We start from the raw sequence: 23,996 nt of genomic DNA, 5'->3' as shown, positions 1-23,996 counted from the left end.
ACCTGCCGGGCATGCCGCCTGACAGGGATATTGATTTGGTGCCGGGCACTCAGCCCATTTCTATTCCACCATACCGTATGGCACCGGCTGAGTTGAAGGAATTGAAAGAGCAGCTTCAGGAAGTCCTTGATAAGGGGTTTATTCGGTCTAGCGTGTCATCTTGGGGTGCACCGGTTCTATTTGTAAAGAAGAAAGATGGTTCTATGAGGATGTGCATTGACTACAGGTAGTTGAACAAGGTCACAGTCAAGAACAAGTATCCTTTGCCACGTATTGATGATCTATTTGACCAGCTTCAGGGGGCGAGGGTGTTCTCTAAGATTGATTTGAGGTCAGAGTATTACCAGCTAAAGATTCAGGATTCAGATATTCTTAAGACAACTTTCAGGACTCGATATGGCCATTATGAGTTCCTTGTGATGTCTTTTGGGTTGACCAATGCCCCAGCAGCGTTCATGCATCTGATGAACAGTGTGTTTCAACCATATTTGGACTCGTTCATAATTGTATTCATTAATGATATCCTAGTGTACTCTCGTAGCCAGGAGGAGCATGCCTAGCATCTGAGGATTGTGTTACAGCGATTGAGGGAGGAGAAGCTTTATGCAAAGTTCTCCAAGTGTGAGTTTTTGCTCTGTTCAGTGGCATTCTTGGGACACGTGGTGTCCAGTGAGGGTATTCAGGTGGATCCAAAGAAGATAGAGGTGGTGCAGAGTTAGCCCAGACCGTCCTCAGCCACGGAGATTAGGAGCTTTCTTGGTTTGGCGGGCTATTACCGTCGTTTTGTGGGGGGGTTTTATCTATTGCATCGCCCTTAACCAAATTGACCTAAAAGGGTGCTCCATTCAGGTGGTCGGATGAGTGTGAGGAGAGCTTTCAGAAGCTCAAGACTGCTTTGACCACGGCTCCAGTTCTAGTTCTACCATCAGCTTCTTGTTCCTACACAGTGTATTGTGATGCCTCGCGGATTGGTATTAGGTGTGTTCTGATGCAGGAGGGTAGAGTGATTGCTTATGCTTCGCGCCAGTTGAAGACCCATGAAAAGAACTATCCTATCCATGATCTTGAGTTAGCAGTTATTGTTCACGCCTTGAAGATTTGGCGGCACTACTTTTATGGGGTCCATTGTGAGATTTACACTGATCATCAGAGTTTGCAGCATCTGTTCAAACAGAAGGATATTAACTTGCGTCAACGGAGGTGGTTGGAGCTTCTCAAGGACTATGATATCACCATTCTATACCATCCCGGGAAGGCCAATGTAGTGGCTGATGCCTTGAGTCACCGGGCAGAGAGTTTGGAAAGTTTAGCGTATCTTCCAGTAGCATAGAGATCCTTGGCATTGGATGTTCAAGCCTTAGCTAGCCAGCTTGTCAGATTGGACATTTCGAAGCCGAGTCGGGTATTGGCTTGTGTGGTCTCTAGGTCTTCTCTTTATGATCGTATCAGGGAGCGTCAATATGATGACCCCCATCTGCTCATCCTCCGGGACAGGGTTCGACGAGGTGATGCTAGATATGTGACTATTGGTGATGATAGCGTGTTGAGAATGCATGGCCGGATATGTGTACCCAATGTGGATGGGCTTTGGGAGTTCATTCTTGAGGAGGCCCACGGCTCGTGGTATTCCATTCGTCCGGGTGCCGCGAAGATGTACCAGAATTTGAGACAGCACTATTGGTGGAGGAGGATGAAGAAGGATATAGTTGGGTTTGTGGCTCGGTGTCTCAACTGTAAGTAGGTTAAGTATGAGCATCAGAGATAGGGTGGCTTGCTTCAGAGGTTAGCGATCGTATAGTGGAAGTGGGAGCGGATCACCATGGATTTTGTAGTTGGGCTCCCACAGACTTCGAGGAAGTTCGATGCTATTGGGGTGATTGTGGATCGGCTACCCAAGTCCGCGCACTTCATTCCAGTTGGTACTACTTATTCTTCAGAGCGGTTGGCTGAGATTTACATCCGTGAGATTGTTCGCCTTCATGGTGTCCCAGTTTCCATTATTTCATATAGAGGCACACAGTTTACATCGCAGTTTTGGAGGGGGGTGCAGCGAGAGTTGGGTACTCAGGTTGAGTTGAGCACAGCCTTTCACCCTCAGAAGGACGGACAGTCTGAGCGCACTATCCAGATATTGGAGGACATGTTACGCGCTTATGTCATTGATTTTGGGGGTTCATGGGACCAGTTTTTGCCGCTCGTGGAGTTTGCATATAACAATAGTTATCAGTCGAGCATTTGGATGGCTCCGTATGAGGCTTTATATGGGAGGCGGTGTAGATCTCCGGTGGGATGGTTTGAGCCGAGTGAGGCTAGGCTCTTGGGTACAGACTTGGTCCAGGATGCATTAGACAAGGTGAAATTGATTCAGGAGCGGCTTCACATGGCGCAGTCTAGGCAGAAGAGTTATGTTGTCAAGAAGGTCCGTGATGTGTGTTTCATGCTCGGGGAGAAAGTTCTGCTGCAGGTATCACTCATGAAGGGCGTTATGAGGTTTGGGAAGAGGGGCAAGTTGATCCCTCGGTTTATTGGGCCTTTTGAGGTACTTCAGAGGATCGGAGATGTGGCTTACAAGCTTGCCTTGCCACCTAGCTTGTCGAGTGTGCATCCAGTATTTTATGTTTCTATGCTCCGGAAGTATATCGGCGATCCATCCCATATTTTGGATTTCAGCACGGTTCAGTTGGATGGTGATATGACTTATGATGTGGAGACGGTAGCCATTTTAGAGCGGCAGGTTCGGAAGCTTAGGTCAAAGGATATATCTTCAGTGAAGGTGCAGTGGAGAGGTTAGCCGGTCGAGGAGGCGACTTAGGAGACTGAGCATGTTATGCGTAACCGTTATCCTCATATTTTTACCACTTCAGGGATGTCTCTATGCTAGTTCGAGGACGAACGATTATTTTAAGAGGGGGAGGATGTAACGACCTGGCCGGTCATTTTTAGTGTATTAGCCCTGATCCCCTATTTACTGTTTTTCCCATATTTGTTTCTGCTTATGTGACTTGTCGGGAGGTCTTGTTTTTGATTTCGGAGTGTTTTGGGACACTTAGTCCCTAAAACGGAAGCTTAAGTCTCAGGATTTTGACTGTAGTCGAAAGTGTGTGAAGACGACTCCGAAATAGAGTTTTGTCGATTCCGTTAGCTCTGTTGGGTGATTTTGGACTTAGGAGTGTGTCCGGACTGTGAATTTGAGGTCTGTAGCTAATTTGACCGGGGGGTTGACTTTTTGATATCGGGGTCGGATTCCGATTCCGGAAGTTGGAATAGGTCTGAAATGTTTAATATGACTTGTTTGCAAAATATGAGGTCAATCGGACGTGGTTTGGTAGGTTTCGGCGTCGTTTGTGGAATTTGAAAGTTTAGAAGTTCTTTTGGCTTGAATCCGGGTGTAATTGGTGTTTTGATGTTGTTTTGAGTGATTCGAAGGCTCGACTAAGTTCGTATAGGGTTATATGACCTGTTGGTATATTTGGTTGAGGTCCCGAGGGCCTTGGGATGATTCCGGGTGGCTAATGGATCGTTTAAAGTTGGAAAACAATGCAGTTGAAGCTGTTGTTGCTGGTGTTTCCGCACTTGCGGAATGGGAACCGCAGGTGCGAGGCCACATGAGCGAAGGAAGAGCCGCAGGTGCGGATAAGGAAGGCCTGGGTTCAGACAGCGGGTGCGATGGAAATCCTGCATCTGCGATCATCGCAGAAGCAGATTGAGAGGCGCAAATGCGCAGTTGGATCGCAGGTGCGGCTTGGGCCCCTCATTTGCAATGGCCAAAGATGAGGTCAGGTGATCGCAGGAGTGGAGTCAGTCTTTTAATGAATTTCCGCATAAGTGGAGCCCTTTTCGTAGATGCGGTTCCGCAGGTGCAGTTTTACTGGGCAGAAAACACCAGCTCGAGATTTTGTCTTTCATTTTCCAATTTTGGACTTGAGAAATTCGGGAGAGAGGCGAGTTTTTGAAAGTTTTCAAGTAGCAACGTTGGGGTAAGTGATTCTAACCCATAATGATATAAATTTCGTGAATCCATGGCTTTATTCATCATCTAATTAGGGATTTGAACTAGAAATTTGGGGGATTTAGGGCTTGAGATTTGGAGAGTGTATTTTGGGGATTTGAGTGACCAAATGAGGTCGGATTTTGATAAATTTGGTATGGTTAGACTCGTGAGTGAATGGGCTTTCGGGTTTTGTGACTTTTGTCAGATTTCGAGACATGGGCCCGAGAGCTGGGTTCGGTCCAATTTCGAAATTTTGGCTATAATTTAGTACTTTTCTTGTGGAATTGATCCCTTTAGCCTATATTGATTGTATTGTTCTACTTGTGGCTAGATTCGGGACGTTTGGAGAGACCGATTTGAGAGGCAAAGGCATTTCGGAGTAGAGATTTGCTCAGTTTGAGGTAAGTAACAGTCTTAAATCTGGTTTTAAGGGTATGAAACCCCGAGAATTGGTATGATGTGAGTGTTTGGAGGTGACGCACATACTAGGTGATGGGCGTGTAAGCGTGCACCGCGAGGGATTGTGACTTGGTCCATCCCGTGAGACTGTAAAGTCGAATAGCCATTGTTATTACTTGTTTTTCCTTATCTTTGATCAATTGACTGTCTTTCATGTTAGAAACCATGCTTAGGCTATATGATATCGTTGTTGGGACCCGCAACGGTCGTATAATTGTTGAATTGACTACTAATTGATGTCTTGTACTCAGTCACATTCTTACTTGTGTGTTACATCTTTGTTCCCTCTCAGTTCTTGTTGATACTTGTTGTATTCTCTGTTAGGGCTGATTATTATGATATTCTATTAACCCGAGGGGCTGGAGAGGTTAGTGACTGAGATAGGGCCTGAGTGCCGAGCTGTGAGCTATGTGAGGTTATATGGATCGGGTTGCACGCCGCAACGATCCTTATGGCTATTTATGGATTGTGGATCGGGCTGCACGCTGCAACGAGCCTACTTATATGATTGGTTTAGGCTGCACGCTGCAGCGATATAGCGCTTGGGCTGAAAGGAGCCCCTCCGGAGTCTTCACACCCCCAGTGAGCACAAGTACATATTGAGAGTGTGTATTGAGGGCTGAAAGTATGAACTGTTGAGATGAGTTGAGTGACTGCTGCCTTGAGAGGCTGTACTTGCTTTTATTTATTGTTGCACTTAGTTGCTATCTGTTGTTGTGGTGAAATTTATGGAAGATTCATATCTGTTTTACTTGAGCTCGAACTAATTTGACTTACACCACCGGAATTGAAAGCATGTTCACTCTTTACTGAAAACTTTTGAAATGAACTGTATTTTTATAGCTCGCCACTACTTCTCAGTTCCTTATTTAATTATGTTACTTGCTGAGTTAGTTGTACTCATGCTACACTCTGCACTTCATGTTCAGATCCAGGTATGTACGGTTCTGGTGGTCCAAGAGTTCGTGCGCGAGCTGACTATCTGAGACTTACGAGGTAGCTGCCGGCATCTGCAGTCCTTGTTTCTCCTTTCTTATTATTTTTTCTCTCTTATTTTGGCATTTGGAAGAGACTGTAGTAGACTTTATTTCTAGATTGGTTGTTAGATGCTCGTGACTTAGTGACACCCCGATGTCGGGCTATTTTTTTTTCCATAGTTATATTTTATTTTGGTTTTACCTTATTTTTATGAAAAACTCTCGTTATTTTAAATGTCTTAATTCATTTTTGTTAAATTTTGAAAGTGTTTTGGAAAGGTCGGCTTGCCTAGTACCACGATAGGCGCCATCACGACGGGTTAGGTTTTGAATCATGATACTACCCCTAAGTGATGTATTTGTTATGTGTTACTTGTTGAGAGGGATACGTACGCACCAGGTGACGAGAGTCCGTGCGTAGCTAGATTCATGTTATGACCTGGTAGACTTAGGTTCCCGCCATGCTATAACAGTACTATTTGAGTTGTCTCTTGCTTAATAAATTTCCTTCTATTACATTACGACTTGAGACTAGACTTGCGTAGAGTGATAGGCTTGCTATTGTATAGATTTGACGGGTTTCATGATAAGCCGCATATTTATTTGTACTCTGCTACGAGATTCTCCCGCGTTATGCGTTCTCATCGAAATGTTCCCTTAATAATCTATAACTCACACGACTATTCGTGAGTGGGGTCGAGGACCTGTCAAAGCTTCTTATTCTAATGGGATCGGGCCGTTCGCCTCGGCAGGATAGATACATATATGGTTCGTGCCATTCGACCCTCGGTAGTGCGCACACTATGATGGATCGGGCCGTACGCCACAGCGGTATTTATGTACCACACTCTCATAGGAGCGGGTCGTTCGCCTCGGCAATAAAATAGATGTATCTATGGTTTGTTAATATTAAGATGGATCGGGTCGTACGCCTCGACAATTCTATAAAATACTCTTATGAAATCGTGCGTAATAATTGGCAAGAAGCCAGCATATCAGTGAGCTTGTTCCTGATTGAACTGTGACAACCTATCTGGTAAGGTTCAGTATATATGTACTCCGATTGAGGAGGTAGCCACTAGCTGAGAGTCTGAGTTATTGCTGAGAGGAGGATTGTACCTCGTGTTATACTTGCTACTTCGTTTATCTTCTCTGATTCACATATGTTTACTTCTACTGTATCCGTCTTATTAGACTACTAGTAAGTGTCGATGTCGACCCCTCGTCACTACTTCTCTGGGGTTAGGCTAGATACTTACTGGGTACGCGTTGATGTACGTACTCATACTATACTTGCTGCACTTTTTGTGCAGGTACACATATGTCCGGTGGTCTTGGGGCGCAGAGACGCAGCCCTTTTCAGGGACTTTACCGTGAGCTGCATCTCATGTTATGATCCGCAGCCTGCAGAGTCTCCATCAAAGTTATTTATATTTTCTTGTTTAACTTGTATTCCACGCAGATGTTGTATTTTATTATATTTCTTAGTTGATGCTCCTATACTTGTGACACCGGGTTTTGGGGCTTCTTATGGGTTGTTCACTATTGTGGTTCGTGTAAATATTTTTATTCACTCTGTAAATTCTATTTTATACTGTTCAATTAAGGAAAATTATGATTTCAAGATATCTATATGAGTAATTAATTTGGTAAATCACCATTGGCTTTCCTGACGGCGGCGTTATGCGCCTTCACAACCTATAGTGGATTTTGGGTCGTGACAACTTGGTATCAGAGCATTAGGTTCACTTAGGTCTCACGAGTCATGAGCAAGTCTAGTAGAGTCTTGTGGATTGGTGCGGGGACGTATGTACTTATCTTCGAGAAGCTACAGGGCTGTTAGGAGCACTTTCCCTCTTGATTTCCCCATCGTGCAGTTTGATTCGATTGAGGCTTGTGCCTTTATTTCCTTCCTACTCAATCTTATGCAATGCGAAGCGCTTGTTATCAATTGGGCATCGAAGAGTTGTAGTGATACTACATACGTGGTGCTGTATGTTTCTCCCTGCGTGTTTGGGCTGGCTATTATCATCGCCTTGTGGAGTGATGTTCTTTTGTTCCAGTTTAGTATTTGTATCTTCTATAGTTTCGAGACTGTGTACGGATTGCTAAGATGTCGATGGGTTGTTATCGCACAATGTTGGTGAAATGGTAAGGCGCTCGTTTATGTGTTGAGGCAGTGAATGACTTGGAGAGAGGATTTCTCAGTGCGTGATTAAGGGGTCCAACATTTAATTCCAGTAGAGGAAAGACAATCGGACTATAGATGTTCAGGATTGGTTGATGAAGTAATAAGACTCGATACTTTCGAGCGTGGTGGAACTTTCATTGTAATGTGGTGTCGTTGTCCTTGTTTGAACGCATTACAGTTGGCCGGTGTTATGGTCTTCTTTGATTCTGCCTCCGGGGCAGGGTGTTGCAAAATGGTACCTGAGGGGCGGTTGTCATAGAGCGGTGTGCAGCGGTTCAGAATCGAACTGGTGTTTCTATTGTTAATGGCTCGAGAAAGATGATCTTCTAGGAGGTTTAGAGTTGGTAGCGATTTATTCAGTTCAGCTGCTACAGATATGGATTTGATTCGAGGCAACATTTGGGCTGCGAAGTATGAGGGAAGGACATGACGGGAAGTGTCTCGCAGTAGTTGAATTACTAATAGATCAAGTATGAACAACAAGGGTCGGGAAGTTGCTTAAAGAAGATGGTATGACCGTAATGGGAGTGGCAGGGTAGCATATGGATTCTGGGGTAGGAGAGACACGTACCTTAAGAAAGTGTAGAACGGTTTGGGAGTCGTGATTGAAGGTGATTTGGCCTATGGATTTTATTTGGAATGATGGTTACTGTACAAAGAAAGATTGAATATAGCAGAAAGGAGTTAGTTGAGATGAAGAGGGGTATGAAGATTTGATTATTGTTTCAGGTGCAATATGACTTGAGTTCTGAAAGTATTGTTGAACTTTTAGTTGATGTTAACAGGGAAGGAGCAGACTTATACAGATAGTGGGTGAGCATGAGCTTAGGAGAATTTACGAATTACGTGGTAGTTGTACCCAGTGCAGCGTTGTTGGAAGGTGTAAGTAAGGAATTCTACATGTGGGTTATCTCCTGTGAGCAGGTTAGCGGTGGCGTGATGTTGATGAAGCTTCTGCAAGGAATATTACTTGCTACCCAGTAAGAGGTCGAGTGTGTGACTGTGACTAGTAATTCGGGATGTTCATGACAGGTAAATAAGAAGGAGGAACCGTTGTGGGCTCTGCATTATGTGATGGTAGCTTAAAGCTAAATGGGGAAGCCCCACCGTTTATGATTGGATCGCGTGGTTGTATGCTTGTGCGGTTCCTGGTTATCGGTGCGTTGGCAGATTATTTATGACTAAGAAAAGGAAATATCAGGGGTAATTCAACAAAGAACTTGAGGGAGGCGTGCTATATTCGGCTTTACCGATGCATGTTCAGGTTTTGGGAAGACTCAGAGTTTATGCTTTGTAGATGTGACCTACAAGGAAAAGAATCCAGTCGGTTGTTTCTTTGAGAGGGTGTTCATGCGCTAGCAGAGGGTTAGATTTTGGTTATGTTCGAGATCAGGTCGGAGTGGGTGACTCTCAACAATGGTCCTAGTGGATTCAAGAATTAAAGTGAAGCGCCTAAAGATTGTGGTCCGCCGTGTGGTTAAGGACCGAGTCTTCGCAGCGGATTGCGAACGGAACTTGGAATGTTCTATGTCATCGTCGGGTATGCGGTGCAATATTGGAGTAAAGGAAGAAATAACTTTGAATTCGCGGATGGTCTTGCAAAATGGTTGTACCAGTTGAAAATGCTATTGTGTGCGTGAAAAGGGTATGAGATGATTCATGGGTGTTGAGGCGATGTGGTCTCGCGATTCGGGTCACTCGGGATGAGTGCGGATTAAGTTCGTTATGTTGTGAATGGAACTATCATATTTCTAACTCAGGTCAAGGGTAAATTGAAAGACGTTGGGTCGGTTAGTAATGGTTGAACCAACATGATTGTGACAAGGATTAGTTCCTTCGTTATGTGAAGTTATACATGTGGTTTGTGGTTGTACGTGCGGGCTTAACAGCCACCATGACCTGATTGATTTGGGAAGTAGTTGATTCAAATGGCTTTGTTGTGTAAACGGATTACGGAGTAGTCATGACGCTTTAGATCACGACTTGAGGTTTGTGTTTTCTACGGTTTGGGAATTTAGTTGCGTGTTGCATTGGTTTTTCTGAAATTAGTTAAGTGAAAGGTTTCTAGCCGATGAAGTGTTATTCTACTGGTAGTTCAGGGGTTATGACGAATTCGTGCATTCTCGCATAGTGGCATGATAGGTGCAGTGAGCGGCATGGGAATTTGAAAGTTGAGGATCAAGGTTGCAGATCGGTGTTGATAAGAATGTTACGAGCTCGGATGAGCAGGGAAGAATTTAGATGGTTAGAGTGAGTTGGCATTATCTTAGTGTCGCTTGAGAAAGGTATTTTGTGGAAGAGGCGTTGTGTATTGATTTGCGGATTGTGATTTGCCTTACAGGATTAGTACAGTCAGTGGTATGGGTGTGCAAACTTTGCTACCTGAGCGGAAGGTCGTGGGAGCGTACCCCACGGGGAAATTGTATAAGTGTGACATGCTAGTCACTTGATTGTTAAAAGATTGAAACCAAGTATGAATATTTTTGGTACTATCGTTAATGTGATGCCTGAAGGGCGCTCTATTCATGTAGTTGTGAACTGTGGGGGTTGTGTCGGATTGAGATGGCTTGATTATTCGCACATGTGTTGAGGTCCCGTGTAGCTTGTAGTGTCATATGAGCAGGATGGCTCTAGAGATGCAGGTCATTTATCGCACCATAGTCATGCTTGGGTTTTGTAGCGAATGACGCTATCCATCTCCCCAAAGTGGTATTCTTGCACTTAGCATGCTTATGGCCGATATTCGGTATTCCGTAGGTAGAAGCATTATGGCTTGATGAATATGTCCTTATTTATCGTTATGAGTGGATCGGGTGGCACGCTGCCACGGGTACGTTATTTGGATCGGGTTGCATGCCGCAACGGTATCATGTTTGGATCGGGTTGCACGCCGCAACAGTGTTATGATGAGTATGGTTTCCTATATCTATTCCAACATATTTTATTTCTTGTCCTCTGAGAAGGGTTCATACCATCTATTCGATAGTTTTATTCATTTCGCGGGCTGGGTAATTCTTTCCTAGAGTTTGTCCTCCTTATGTGTCATATTCGAGTTGTAGCTTGTCGGTGCATTGATGGCGTCATATAAGATCTGACTCAGTGTTTGAGGCAGCTTATTGCCTGAGCGGCTGGTATTGGGTGAGATGAGATTATTAGACTTGAAATTTGTGCAATCAGATTTATATAGGTACCTTAGAGAGAAAATATCGCTATTCAGTTCTGAATGAGGTAATGGTTCTTGTCAGGAAGAGAGACTCCATGAATTATTGATTCGGTAGGTGGTTATGAGTTTCTACGCGTCTTTTTTGTCGTGGCAGTATTTCGAGATTTGGAACAGGATTTATATGCATCATGAGATGTATTGCGGGCGCCGGATTCATGAAATTACAGCTATTGTGGTTGAAGGATGTTATTATGGACAACTGACATGTGTGGTGCCTGGTGTGATTTCAGCATAGATGCATGCTCGTGTTTTGTTATAGTGCGTGGTGATTGGTACGACATTCGTGTGTTAAATTCAGGCCTTGTAAAGAAATTAGAAAGTTGGAACTTGGTTCTAAAGCTTGTTAGCTAAGGTTATACGGAAGATTTTCAGTATGGATCGAGCTAATGTGTTCAACAGGAATGTGGTGGCATGGGAAGGTGCACAAGGAGTTGTACAGTGATTTTGGACAACTCCGGAGCAGTCTTTAGCACGTTCGAGGATGAACGTATGTTTAAGTGGGGGAGAATGTAACAATCCGACTGGTCATTTTGAGCTCTAGCACGTCAATCGGTGGTTTGAGGCCTTGAGTAGCTTCACTTCAGGTATTATGATTTGTACGTATGGTCGGAATTGAATTTCGGGGAGTTTGGAGTTGAATTGGGAAGAAAATTCTAATTTCGGAAGCTTTGAATTAGAAGAATTGACTAAGGAATGACTTTTCAGTAAACGACCTCGAAATCGGGATTTGAAGGTTTCAATAGGTTTGTATGACAATTTTGGACTTGGGCGTATGTTCGGGTCGAATATCGGATCACCCGAGAGCATTTCGGCGCTTATTATGGAAAGTTGGTATTTTAAAAAAGTTTAAGAAATTCTTGAGATTGACTTGAAGTGGATTTTGATGTTATCATGTCCGTTTTGAATTTCGATCCTGGGAATAGTTCCGTATGGTGATTTTGGTCTTAGGAGCGTGTCCGGACATTGATTTGGAGGTGTGTAGGTCATTTCGGCGTCAATTGGAGAAAGTTGAAAATTTGATGATTTTTGGGAAGTTTGACCGGGAGTGAACTTTTTGATATAGGGGTCGGATTGCGATTCTGAAAGTGGAGTAGGTCCGTATTTTGATTTATGACTTGTGCGCAAAGTTTGGCATCATTCTGGAATGTTTTGGTATGATTCGAACGCGTTCGTCGAAGTTTGAAAGTTTGAAAGTTCAAAGAAGAATTCGATCATCGATTCGTAGTTTCGATGTTGTTTGGTGTGATTTGAAGACTCGACTAAGTGCATATCGTATTTTAGGATTTGTTGGTAGGTTTGGTTGAGGTCCCGGGGGCCTCGGATGGATCCCGGATGATCAATGGATCGAGTTTGGACTTGGAAGAAATGCTGAAGCAGTTCTCTAGTGGTGTAAACTGCGAGGTTTTGGCCGCAGGAGCGGAGCCGCACAAGCGGCCAAGAGGGACGCATATGCGGATTTTTGTTGGGCAGTGCTGAAACCGCAGATGCGGTCATCTCACCGCAGAAGCGGGACCGCACCCGCGGAGTGGGCAGCGCAGAAGCATGGGCGCAAATACGCATGAGGGACGCTATGCGGCCCGCGACCTTGGCTTGGTTTCTCGTAGATGCGAGACTTGGAGCCGCAGAAGCGAATGTCACAGAAGCGACTTCTCACCGTAGAAGCATAATTGGTGTTGGGCAGATCCAACAATAGGTTCGTAGATTCAGCACTAACCAGTATTTCGGGAAAAATACAAGTATAATACAGTTAGATACATTGTATACGGTCGAAATCGGGCATACACAATTTCGGTGGCAGGGGAGTGCCTCGAGGGTAACCTCATAATATATCGGGCTCGAGCTCGAAGATAGAACGCCGAGCCTGGAGATCGAAGTGTTCATTGAGATCGAGGCCAGCAACAATCGAGATCAAGCATGGCCGACTTCGAGTAAGGCGTAATAACAGAATGGCGAGATGTCAGCAATCGGTCGAAGATCACGGCGGAAATCCCGGAACAGATCAAATCAAAGCGGTTATTAGTGCCAATCATGGGGTTTATTTCCGTTTTTAGAGTTGTACCATAATTAGGTTTCCTCTACTATATAAAGAGGAGTTCCAATAATTTGTAAGGCATCATTATTCACTGATAAGAATATACATATACGTTGCTTTCTTTGTCTTACTTATTGTTTATCACTGCTTGTTCTATCCTATATTGTTCATAATAACTAACCTCGAGACTATCTTGAATCAAGGTCGAGGCATCGTTTGCAGACCGGCTTGATTTATTTTATTGTCCAAGTTATCTATTTAATTCGTCGTTTATCAATTGGTGCTATTTTAAATCACATATCTTTAGAACCACAATATAAGTTTAATTGTTACATAATTTTTAGGGTAAACAGTTTGGCGCCCACCGTGGGGCTAAGGATAATAGTGATTGCTCAGTACTGATTCTGGTAAAACACACTATTTTATGCTTGTTCTTGTCAAGTATCTTTGCTTTCAGGTTAAAACATGTCAAACTCACAAAATGCATCCACACACGGTGAAAATGGCCTCGGATTCCATGGTGAAAACGAAAATGTGATTGCTCCAGGAGTCGAGGTGCCACATGCTAATCTCGAGGGAGCACCGATTGCCAACCCAGTCGATGTCAGTTCACACGTTGCTCTAAATGCAGACCTAGGCGCAAATCTCGATGAGAGTGTACGCAGAGAAGGCCGATCTAGTAGCCAAGGAACACAGGGCAGAGGAGATGAAGGAGCCAGTTTCCAAGTGATATTCGAGATGCTTCAGGCTCAGCAAGCCGCTATTGCTCAGTTACAAAATCAACATAGAGCTACGAATAGGGTTGAGCCAGAAACTACTAGCCGTACCGAGCCGGTACCAAAAAGGTGAATGGTAACGAATCGGGGACTGATCCTGCGGTAATGAAAATGCTCGAGGAGCTCGCCAAAAGAATTGAATCAGGGGATAAGAAAATCGAAGCCAACGATAAAAAAGTGGAGACGTACAACTCTCGAGTTGATCAGATACCGGGGGCACCGCCAATCTTGAAAGAAATGGATTTGAATAAGTTTGTACAAAAGCCGTTTCCTCCAAGTGCGGCTCTGAAGCCTATTCCAAAGAAGTTTCATATGCCAGAAATACCTAAACATAATGGGACCACCGATCCCAATGAGCATGTTACTTCATATACATGTGCCATCAAGGGTAACGATTTAGAAGATGATGAAATCGAATCAGTGCTGTTGAAAAAACTCGGAGAGACCCTTACGAAGGGAGCAATGATTTGGTATCACAACCTGCCACCAAATTCTATCGACTCATTTGCCATGTTAGCAGATTCTTTCGTAAAGGCACACGCCGGGGCCATAAAGGTCGCAACAAGGAAATCAAACCTTTTTAAGGTAAGACAAAGGGATAAGGAAATGCTGAGGGAGTTCGTGTCCCGATTTCAAATGGAACGCATGGAGTTGCCACCAATCACAGATGATTGGGCCATTTAAGCTTTCACCCAAGGGTTGAACGAGCGCAGTTCGATGGCATCACGTCAATTGAAACTAAATTTAATCGAGTACCCAGCTATAACTTGGGCGGATGTGCACAATCGATATCAATCGAAGATCAGGGTTGAGGACGACCAATTAGGAGCCTCTTCCAGTTCAGTACATCCAAATAGGTAGGCAGTTAAAACCCAGAGGGACGTCGACAGAGAGCCAAGATCGGACAGAGACCGATATCAACCATATACTGCAGATCGAAGGAACAATGGTTCAGGACGCAATTCCGCCCGGAGCGATCAAAGAAGTGATCGAGGATAGAATTCTCGGGGACTTATGAGAAAAAGTGGTTTTGACAAGTATGTCGATCCCACAGAGTCACCCAGGTTATCAGAATATAACTTTAGCATCGATGCATCGGGTATTGTATCGGCAATAGGAAGGATCAAAGATACTAAGTGGCCTAAACCCATACAAACTGATCCTTCACAAAGAAACCCAAATTTGATGTGCAAGTATCATGGCACGCATGGTCACCAGATCGAGGATTGCAGACAATTAAGGGAGGAGGTAGCATGTTTATTCAATGAGGGCCACCTTCGAGAGTTCCTCAACGATCGAGCCAAGAATCATTTCAGAGAAAGGGATGCCAACAAGAAAATTGAACAGGAGGAACCCCAACATGTCATTATATGATTGTCGGTGGGATCGACATTCCATAGAAACCCATATTCAAATGCACTAAGGTATCAATCACTAGGTAAAAATGAGCCCGAGATTATGTACCCCAAGGCACTTTATCATTCAATGACGAAGAAGCAGAGGGCCTCTCTCAGCCCCACAACGACGCTCTGGTAATTTCTATCTTATTAAATAAAGTTCAAGTTAAGCGTGTTTTAGTGGATCCAGGTAGCTCAGCGAATATCATCAAATCGAGGGTTGTGGAGCAGCTCGGCCTACAAAATCAAACCGTGCCCGCAGCTCGGGTCTTAAACGGCTTCAATATGGCCAGTGAAACAACTAAATGGGAGATTATTCTACCGGTGAATGTGGCTAGAACCATTCACGATACCAAGTTCCACGTAATCGAGGGCGACATGAGGTACAATGCCCTACTTGGAAGGCCTTGGAACCACAATATGAGGGCAATCCCTTCGGCTCTCCACCAAATGATGAAATTCCCGACGACGGCCGGTGTAAAAATAGTATACGGGGAACATCATGCTGTAAAGGAAATGTTTGCGGTCGATGAGGTAACACCGCTATCGACACTATCAACCTCGAAAAGGTCGAGCATCAAAAGTAAACAGGAAGTCAAATAGCAATCACAGCCACCAGCCTCGACTGAATCAGGGAAGCAGGAGATAGAAGAAGAAGAGGAGGATTTTTTGATCCCTCAAACTTTTATTGTTCCCGAAGATTCTGACGCCCCCAAATCAACGGTCGAAGAGCTGGAACATGTTATATTGATCGAGTACCTACCCGAGTAAAAGGTATACTTGGGAACGGGATTAACCCCCAAACTTAGGAAAAAGCTTATTCAATTTCTTATTGATAACGTAGATTATTTCGCTTGGTCCCATTTAGACATGATAGGGATCCCACCGGAGATAACGACGTATCGGCTAAGCTTGGACCCTAGGTTCAAACCAGTAAAGCAAAAGAGAAGACCCCAGTCTAAGGTAAAACACACATTCATAAAGGATGAGGTAACTAAACTTCTCAAAATAGGGTACATTTGGGAGGTGAAATATCCCGAATGGTTAGTCAATGTAGTTGTAATCCCTAAAAAAGGGAACAAACTTAGAATGTGTGTAGATTATAAGGATTTAAACAAGGCGTGCCCGAAATATTCTTTTCCACTACCTAACATCGATCGCATGATCGATGCCACGGCCGGCCACGAGATTCTTACTTTTCTCGATGTCTATTCTGGGTACAATCAAATCCAAATGAACCTGGAGGACCGAGAAAAGACTTCATTTATCACCAAGTATGGAATATATTGTTATAATGTAATGCCCTTCGGGCTAAAAAATGCAGGAGCTACTTACCAATGTCTAGTAAACAAAATGTTCGAAGAACAAATAGGTAAATCATTGGAAGTTTATATTGATGACATGCTAGTTAAGTCCCTACGTGTAGAGGACCATTTGGCTCATTTGCAGGAAACGTTCGAGATTTTAAGGAAATACAACATGAATCTCAACCCCGAGAAATGTGCTTTCGGGGTCGGTTCGGGCAAGTTCTTTGGCTTCATGGTATCGAATCGGGGAATCGAGGTTAACCCTGATAAAATCAAGGCCATCAAAGACATCACCGTCATGGACAGTGTAAAGCTGTGCAGAGGCTAACTGGACGGATAGCCGCCTTAAGCCGATTCATTTTGAGGTCGTCGGATCGAAGCCACAAATATTTTTCTCTGCTAAAAAAGAAGAACGATTTCGCCTGGACCCAGGAATGCCAACAGGCATTAGAGGAATTGAAGCGATACCTATCGAGCCCACCACTGCTTCACACTCCAAAAGCATATGAGAAACTTTACTTGTACTTGGTAGTATCGTAAATCACGTTAAGTGCTGTCCTAGTTCGAGAAGAGCAAGGTACGCAATTTCCCGTTTATTATGTAAGTCGAACCTTAGGAGAAGCAGAAACTAGATATCCACATTTGGAGAAATTGGCACTTGCACTGATAATCGCCTCTAGAAAGCTAACACCATACTTTCAATTTCACCCCATATGTGTATTAACCACTTACCCACTTCGTAATATTTTGTGCAAGCCTGAACTATCGGGCCGATTGGCCAAATGGGCCGTCAAACTCAGTGGGTACGATATCGAATATCAACCCCGAACGGCCATCAAGTCTCAAATCTTAGCGGACTTCGTGGCCGACTTCACGCCAACCCTCATACCCGAAGTCAAAAAGGAACTCTTGTTAAAATCGGGTACATCATCGGGGGTATGGACCCTTTTCACAGACAGTGCTTCGAATGTGAAGGGGTCCGGGCTAGGCATCATTTTGAAGCCGTCCATGGGTAGCACTATTAGGCAATCTATCAAAACTTCTAAGTTGACTAACAATGAGGCCGAGTACGACACCATGATTGCAGGTCTCGAGCTAGCTAAAATCTTGGGAGCAGAAGTCATTGAGGCCAAGTGTGACTCTTTACTGGTAGTGAACCAAGTAAACAAAACCTTCGAAGTTCGAGAGGATAGAATGTAAAGGTATTTGGATAAGTTGCAGGTAACCTTGCACCATTTCAAGGAATGGACTTTACAGTATGTACCTCGAGAACAAAACAGTGAAGCCGATGCACTTGCAAATCTAGGGTCATCGGTCAAGGAAGATGAGATCAGCTCGGGGACTGTCGTTCAACTCTCGAGATCCGTGATTGAGGAAGGTCGTGTCGAGATAAACTCTACAAGATTAACCTGGGATTGGAGGAATAAATATATTGAATACTTGAAGAACGGAAAGCTACCATCGGACCCTAAAGAGACGAGGGCCCTACGAACCAAAGCTGCTCGATTCACATTGGCTGAAGATGGAACATTATAAAGAAGGACATTCGATGGACCATTGGCAGTGTGCTTAGGACTAGGGGACACCGATTATGTTCTATGAGAGGTCCATGAAGGCACTTGTGGGAACCACTCCGGCGCCGAATCACTGATTCACAAAATCATTAGAGCAGGATACTACTGGGATAGCATGGAAAAAGACATTAAGGAGTTTGTTCGAAAATGTGATAAATGTCAAAGGTTTGCACCGATGATCCATTAGCCCGGAGAACAACTTCATTCAGTCTTATCCCCATGGCCGTTCATGAAATGGGGAATGGATATCGTCGGCCCTCTGCCATCGGCCCCAGTAAAGCTAAGTTAATTTTATTTATGACTGACTATTTCTGTAAATGGGTTGAAGCACAGGCGTTCGAGAAAGTGAGAGAGAAAGAGGTCATAGACTTCATCTGGGATCTTATCATATGTCGATTTGGGATACCCGCCGAAATAGTGTGTGACAATGGAAAACAATTTATCGGCAGCAAAGTGACGAAATTTCTCGAAGACCACAAAATAAAAATGATGTTATCAACACCATATCACCCTAGTGGGAACGGACAAGCCGAATTGACGAACAAGACTATCATTCAAAACCTAAAGAAAAGGTTGAACGACGCTAAGGGGAAATGGAGAGAAATTCTACCCGAAGTTCTCTGGGCATATAGAACAACATCAAATTCCAATACGGGGGCAACCCCGTTCTCCTTAGTATATGGCTCTGAAGCCTTGATTCCAGTCGAAGTCGGGGAACCCAGTACCAGGTTTCGACATACAATAGAAGAGTCAAATCACGAGGCTATGAATACTAGCCTCGAATTATTGGATGAAAAACGAGAAGCCGCACTCATTCGAATGGCTGCACAAAAGCAACGAATCGAAAGATATTACAATAGGAGAACCAACCTTTGCCACTTCAGAGTCGGGGACTTAGTCCTGAGGAAAGTCACCATCAACACTCGGGATCCTAATAAAGGAAAGCTCGGCCCAAATTGGGAAGGACCCTACCAAGTCCTCGACATCGTCAGAAAGGGATCTTATAATCTCGGCACGATGGACGGCGAACAACTGCCAAATAATTGGAACATATCGCTTCTCAAACGGTATTATTGCTAAGGTATAACTTTATTCCCTTTTTTCATTTATATATTCGACACTAACTCACTGCAGATGATCGATCGAAGATATCGAGACCTCAGGTTTTAAAGCACGCGTTGCACTCTCTTTCCCTTAGATCGATTTTTGTCCCAAATGGGTTTTTCCGGCGAGGTTTTTAACGAGGCAAAAATTATGTGCTACCTGGGGACAATTCAACAGTATCCAAGGCTTCTTTACAATCAACCTCGAATACTGGGGGGCATCACCCTCGGATGTTACACTATCGAGGAAATTACTCCGTGCCAAAGGGTCTCGATAGAGAAACTTTGTAATGGGCCAAACGGTGAACTGAACCGTGTCCGTATAGATTAGTCGAGCACCGATGGAAAAACATGTACGCATGTATAGATTATACAAAGAAGCATTCTTTCTATATCAAACATCTTGTGTGTCAAATAAAATTTTCTACTATACAAGCTCCATACTTATGATTTTGGGAGAAATTGCTCAAGGGCCAAGTGCAAATATACCTCGTACACTCGTGGACTGCCATCGATGATCGACATATTTGAGTAATCTAAACTAGACCTCAAAGAGGCACCCCTCGATCTATAGGACGAGGGCATCGCTCTCGAGGACTAACACTTCGAACAAGTTTGAAGTGTTATTGGGAAGTAATCCCAAGAATCATACTCAAAGGCTACGGCCAAACTAGGGCGGCTCGGAGACGTCCGAATCTCGCAATAAAAATAGGCCTTCGAATTCTTTGAAAAATTGGTTAAAAAAAGGCTACCCTCGGCAAAAGGGCTTCGATGAAATCAGCCCTCGAAAAACCTTAAGAGGTATTAAATTATCTTAACACAAATGTGCTAAGACACAAAAATCAAAGGGGTTTCAATCGACATCGAACCCTCAAAAAACCCAATGGGTAAAGAATATAAAGAAATTTTTACTAAATCTTCTAAGCCAAAAAAGGGAAAAAGTAGCCATCTTTTGTAGGCCATATCGGCCCAATCTAAAGAGCCTAAGGGCCAATACACTTAGAGTTTGAGATTTTGTTCTCACTCAATTCGGACCTAAGGGTTCCACTATTCTGAGCTCAAATAAAATTGACTCGAATATAGCTTGAAGATTTATCACTATTTGATATAAAACCGTAAGGGGTCTGTTACTCTGAGTTCGAAACTTACTCAAACTCGGCTACAAAAACAGTACAATTACGGCTTCGATCAAGCCATCCGAAATCAAAATCCCGAGCATATTGTTGAGCTTGGGGACTCGCCTTCGCTTAACTAAAAACCCTAAGGGTTTGTTCTACTCTGAGTTTGAGCTGTTGCTCACTCGATTATAGAGGCTACAACAACCCGATTACAATAAAGTTTTCACAAGACAAAGGCAAAACAGAATTTATCATAAGTCATAAATCGGAGACGAAACGGAAAGAAAAGGAACCTTTCATATATGCAAAGTATTTACAAAGACCACACAGGGTCTTACACAAAAACCAAAAGGAGAAAAAATCCTAAGTGCCTAGTCCGCCTCTGGAGCTGCATCTTCGGGAACTTCATCTTCATCTCCTCCGCTCTCGGATCCACTCGCAGAGTCTTTATCATCGGAAAGCAAAGCTTCGACCTCGTCTTCCAAAACTTTCGCACTCTCGATATTAGCCGTGAGGTCGAAGCCACGAGCGTGTACCTCCTCAAGAGTCTCTCTTCGAGATTGGCACCTAGCACGATCGGCAACACCGGACAATCTAACCTCAGCAGCATCAAAAATTTCCTTTGCCCGAGTGTTAGTGGCTTCAGCGTCAGCTCGGTAGGAGGCCACGAGCACCTCTGCCTCGGATGTGGCCCTTGCAAGCTCAGCGGCTAACCGAGTCTCGAGTTCTTCGACCTTCTAGGCTCGGGCCAAGTTCTCCACCTTCACACTTTGGAGTTGACGCTCAACCGAAGACAGTTGGACCTGAATCGCATCTTTCTCCGAGGCGAGATGGTCTATGCTCTGCTTCCACCCCAAAGTCTCTGCCTCTTTCATCTTGGCTTCCTCACGAAGCTGCTCAACCAATTCAGCCTTCTGCTGAACCTGCAAAATCAAAGTGTTAGTCGCCAATATCAAGTAAATACATAACAAGCTCCCAAATATTGACATTACCTGCTCAATGAGCTCGGTCTGATCATGATGAGCTCTTGTCAGCTCGGCTCGAATACTCATGATCTCCTCTTCTTTTTGCACATAGAGGAGTTTGAGGGCGTCTCTCTCCTTCATAAGCTTTTTGAGATCAATCTCATATCGGGCCAGCTCAGCCCGGTATTTGGAGGATGCTTCTCGATGGAGCGTCGTATCCTGTGCAGAAAGAAATAAAATTAGACTTAGAGAAATAAGAACAAACGCAAGCATGGTAACATCATCGACCACAAGTAAAACTCACTGAGATCAGAAGCCGCTGAGCCTCATCAAAAATGAGTGATGCGTCCAGGTCGGAAACATCATCGACCCCCGGGAAGCAGCCGCAAAATATATCATTCCCTTCGGGGTCCGTCCCCACATTGGGTGTCCCCATGGACCGGGCATCCCGAAACTTCTCCTCAGAGAACGTGGGGCCGGGCGACGAATCATCAATGTTAATTGCCCCAAGTGAGTCATTTGGGGCATTCTCTTCTCATTGAAGGGTCTCAGAACTAGACCCTTAGAGCATACCCAACGGTTGCTCATCACGACAGGAGGCATCCCCAACACCCGATGACTCGGGGACTTTGCTTGGACCTTCCTTCGAGATCACCTCGGTCTGCGGCAGAACCTCCTCGACCGTTACCGGCTCAGCAATTCTCAAAACTTCGATGCACTCCCTCTTCCGAGCTACCAGCAGGCAGTCGACATCCTCTTCCTCCTCGTCTTCATCTCGTAGCGTTTGGACTACATCGACAGGCAAAATGGCGATATCAGTCTTTGACTTTTGAGCCCTGCTTTTCTTGGGCTTTGGGGTATCTGGTGGCGAGGCCATTTTCTATTTCTTGTCTTTGGTCGGCTTCGGGACCTCCTCTTCCCCGAGGGGAGGCGGCCTCATAACGACACTATCTCTAAGACCTGTATGAGAAGAAATCAAGTTAAAAGGAAGTATTTCACAAGAAAGCATCAAACACGGATGTGGGAACTTACCATGATTTCTGGCCTCCCATTGACCCTTGGCCAAATCACGTCATGAGCGCTCAGCATACGAAGAAGTTAAAACTAGTTGTCGAACCCAACCTGCAAGGTTCGGGACTGCACCAGGAAACCAGGGGGAAGTTGCACCATAAAGAAGAATATAGATGGGAAGAGGTAAAGGAAACATAACAAGCAATCAAACGTTATCGGTGAAGTTTTACTTACGCTTCATGTTCCATTCTTCGGGGAATGGCATCTTCTCGGCGGGGATTAAATCGGAGGTCCTAACTCGGACAAACCGGCACATCCATCCTCGGTCCTTGTCCTCATCTATGCTCGAGAATAGCACCTTCGTGGCCTGGAGCTGAAGCCTTATCAGTCCACCCCGATAAAGAGGGGGGCTGTATAGCCTAATGAGATAATCGAGGTTGAAAGACATCCCCTCGATCTTGCTCGAGAAGAATCTGAGCAAAACGACAATGCTCCAAAAAGAGGGGTATATCTGGCCTAGGGTTACCCGGTATTGGCGGCAGAAGTCGATTATGACAAGATCGACGGAGCCCAGTGTGAAAGGGTAAGTATACACACTTAAGAACCCTTTCACATGAGCGGTGATGTCCTTTTCGGGGGTAGGAATTGCCACCTCTTTATTCTCTCAGTGGCAGTCCTTTTTCACTTGCTCGAGATCGCCTTCGGATATCGAACAGATGTATCTAGACATGGGCTCGCATCGGCCGGGAACCGAAGAGGGTTTTTCGAATTTAAAGTCTGAAGTAAGTTCACATGGCCCAGGGATGCACTCTTCGATGCGTGGCTTCACCGGTGTTTTGTCACCGGCCGGCCGCGATAAGGAGGCTTTTTCTTCTTGAGGAATGGTCTTTGATGTTTTTGCCATTTCTATATGAGGTTTAAGGAAGAAGAAGGCGGAATTTGTGTTTTAATAAGAGATTGGTAAACGGAAACCGGCAAAATTGATGAACTTGAAGAAGATAGAAGAGCTTTTGAAGATTACAAGAAGTTTGAAAGTAAAGTTTGAGAAGATTATGAAGGTGGTCTATTTATAATAGTCACTTTGACGGTTTGAAAGCACTGGTGGGCGACCATTAACTAGCGTTAATTAATGATTTTGGGAACTGTGCAGACGCGATGCTTCTGTTGCTTACGTTGTGATATTGACGTCATAATTGATTGAGGTATTAAATCAAAGTCTCGAATTCGTTTTCTTGTCATTACACTCCAAAAAAATGAGGGGACTATCTGTATACGGTCAAAATCGGGCATACCCGATTTCGGAGGCAAGGGAGTACCTCGGGGGTAACCTCATAATAGATCAGGCTCGAGCTCGAAGATAGAACGTCAAGCCTGGAGATCGAAGTATTCATTAAGATCGAGGCCAACGACAATCGAGATCAAGCATGACCGACTTCGAGTAAGGCATAATAACAGAATGGCGAGATGTCAGCAATCGGTCGAAGATCACGGCGAAAATCCCGGAACAGATCAAATCAAAGTGGTTATTAGTGCCAATCATGGAGTCTATTTCCGTTATTAGAGTTGTACCATAATAGGTTTCCTCTACTAGATAAAGAGGAGTTCCAATCATTTGTAAGGCATCATTATTCACTGATAAAAATATACATATACGTTGCTTTCTTTGTCTTACTTATTATTCATCACTGCTTGTTCTATCCTATATTGTTCATAGTAACTAACCTCGAGACTATCTTGAATCAAGGTCGAGGCATCGTTTTCAGACCGGTTTGATTTATTTTATTGTCCAAGTTATCTATTTAATTCGTCGTTTATCAATTGGTGCTGGTTTAAATCACATATCTTTAGAACCACAATATAAGTTTAATTGTT

At 44.2% G+C, this 23,996-nt stretch overlaps 1 protein-coding gene across 1 annotated transcript in view; it reads right to left on the bottom strand.

Annotated features, from left to right (window-relative positions):
* Positions 1 to 23,996, bottom strand: part of LOC104092489 (protein DETOXIFICATION 42) — a 42,980-nt gene that overhangs the window by 7,402 nt on the left and 11,582 nt on the right. The gene's annotated exons all lie outside the window — the stretch shown is intronic.

Source organism: Nicotiana tomentosiformis, chromosome 11 (genome assembly GCF_000390325.3).
Source record: "Nicotiana tomentosiformis chromosome 11, ASM39032v3, whole genome shotgun sequence".
Taxonomy (NCBI): domain Eukaryota; kingdom Viridiplantae; phylum Streptophyta; class Magnoliopsida; order Solanales; family Solanaceae; genus Nicotiana; species Nicotiana tomentosiformis.
Note: the sequence above shows the minus strand (reverse complement) of the source record. Positions and strands in the feature narration are given on the sequence as shown.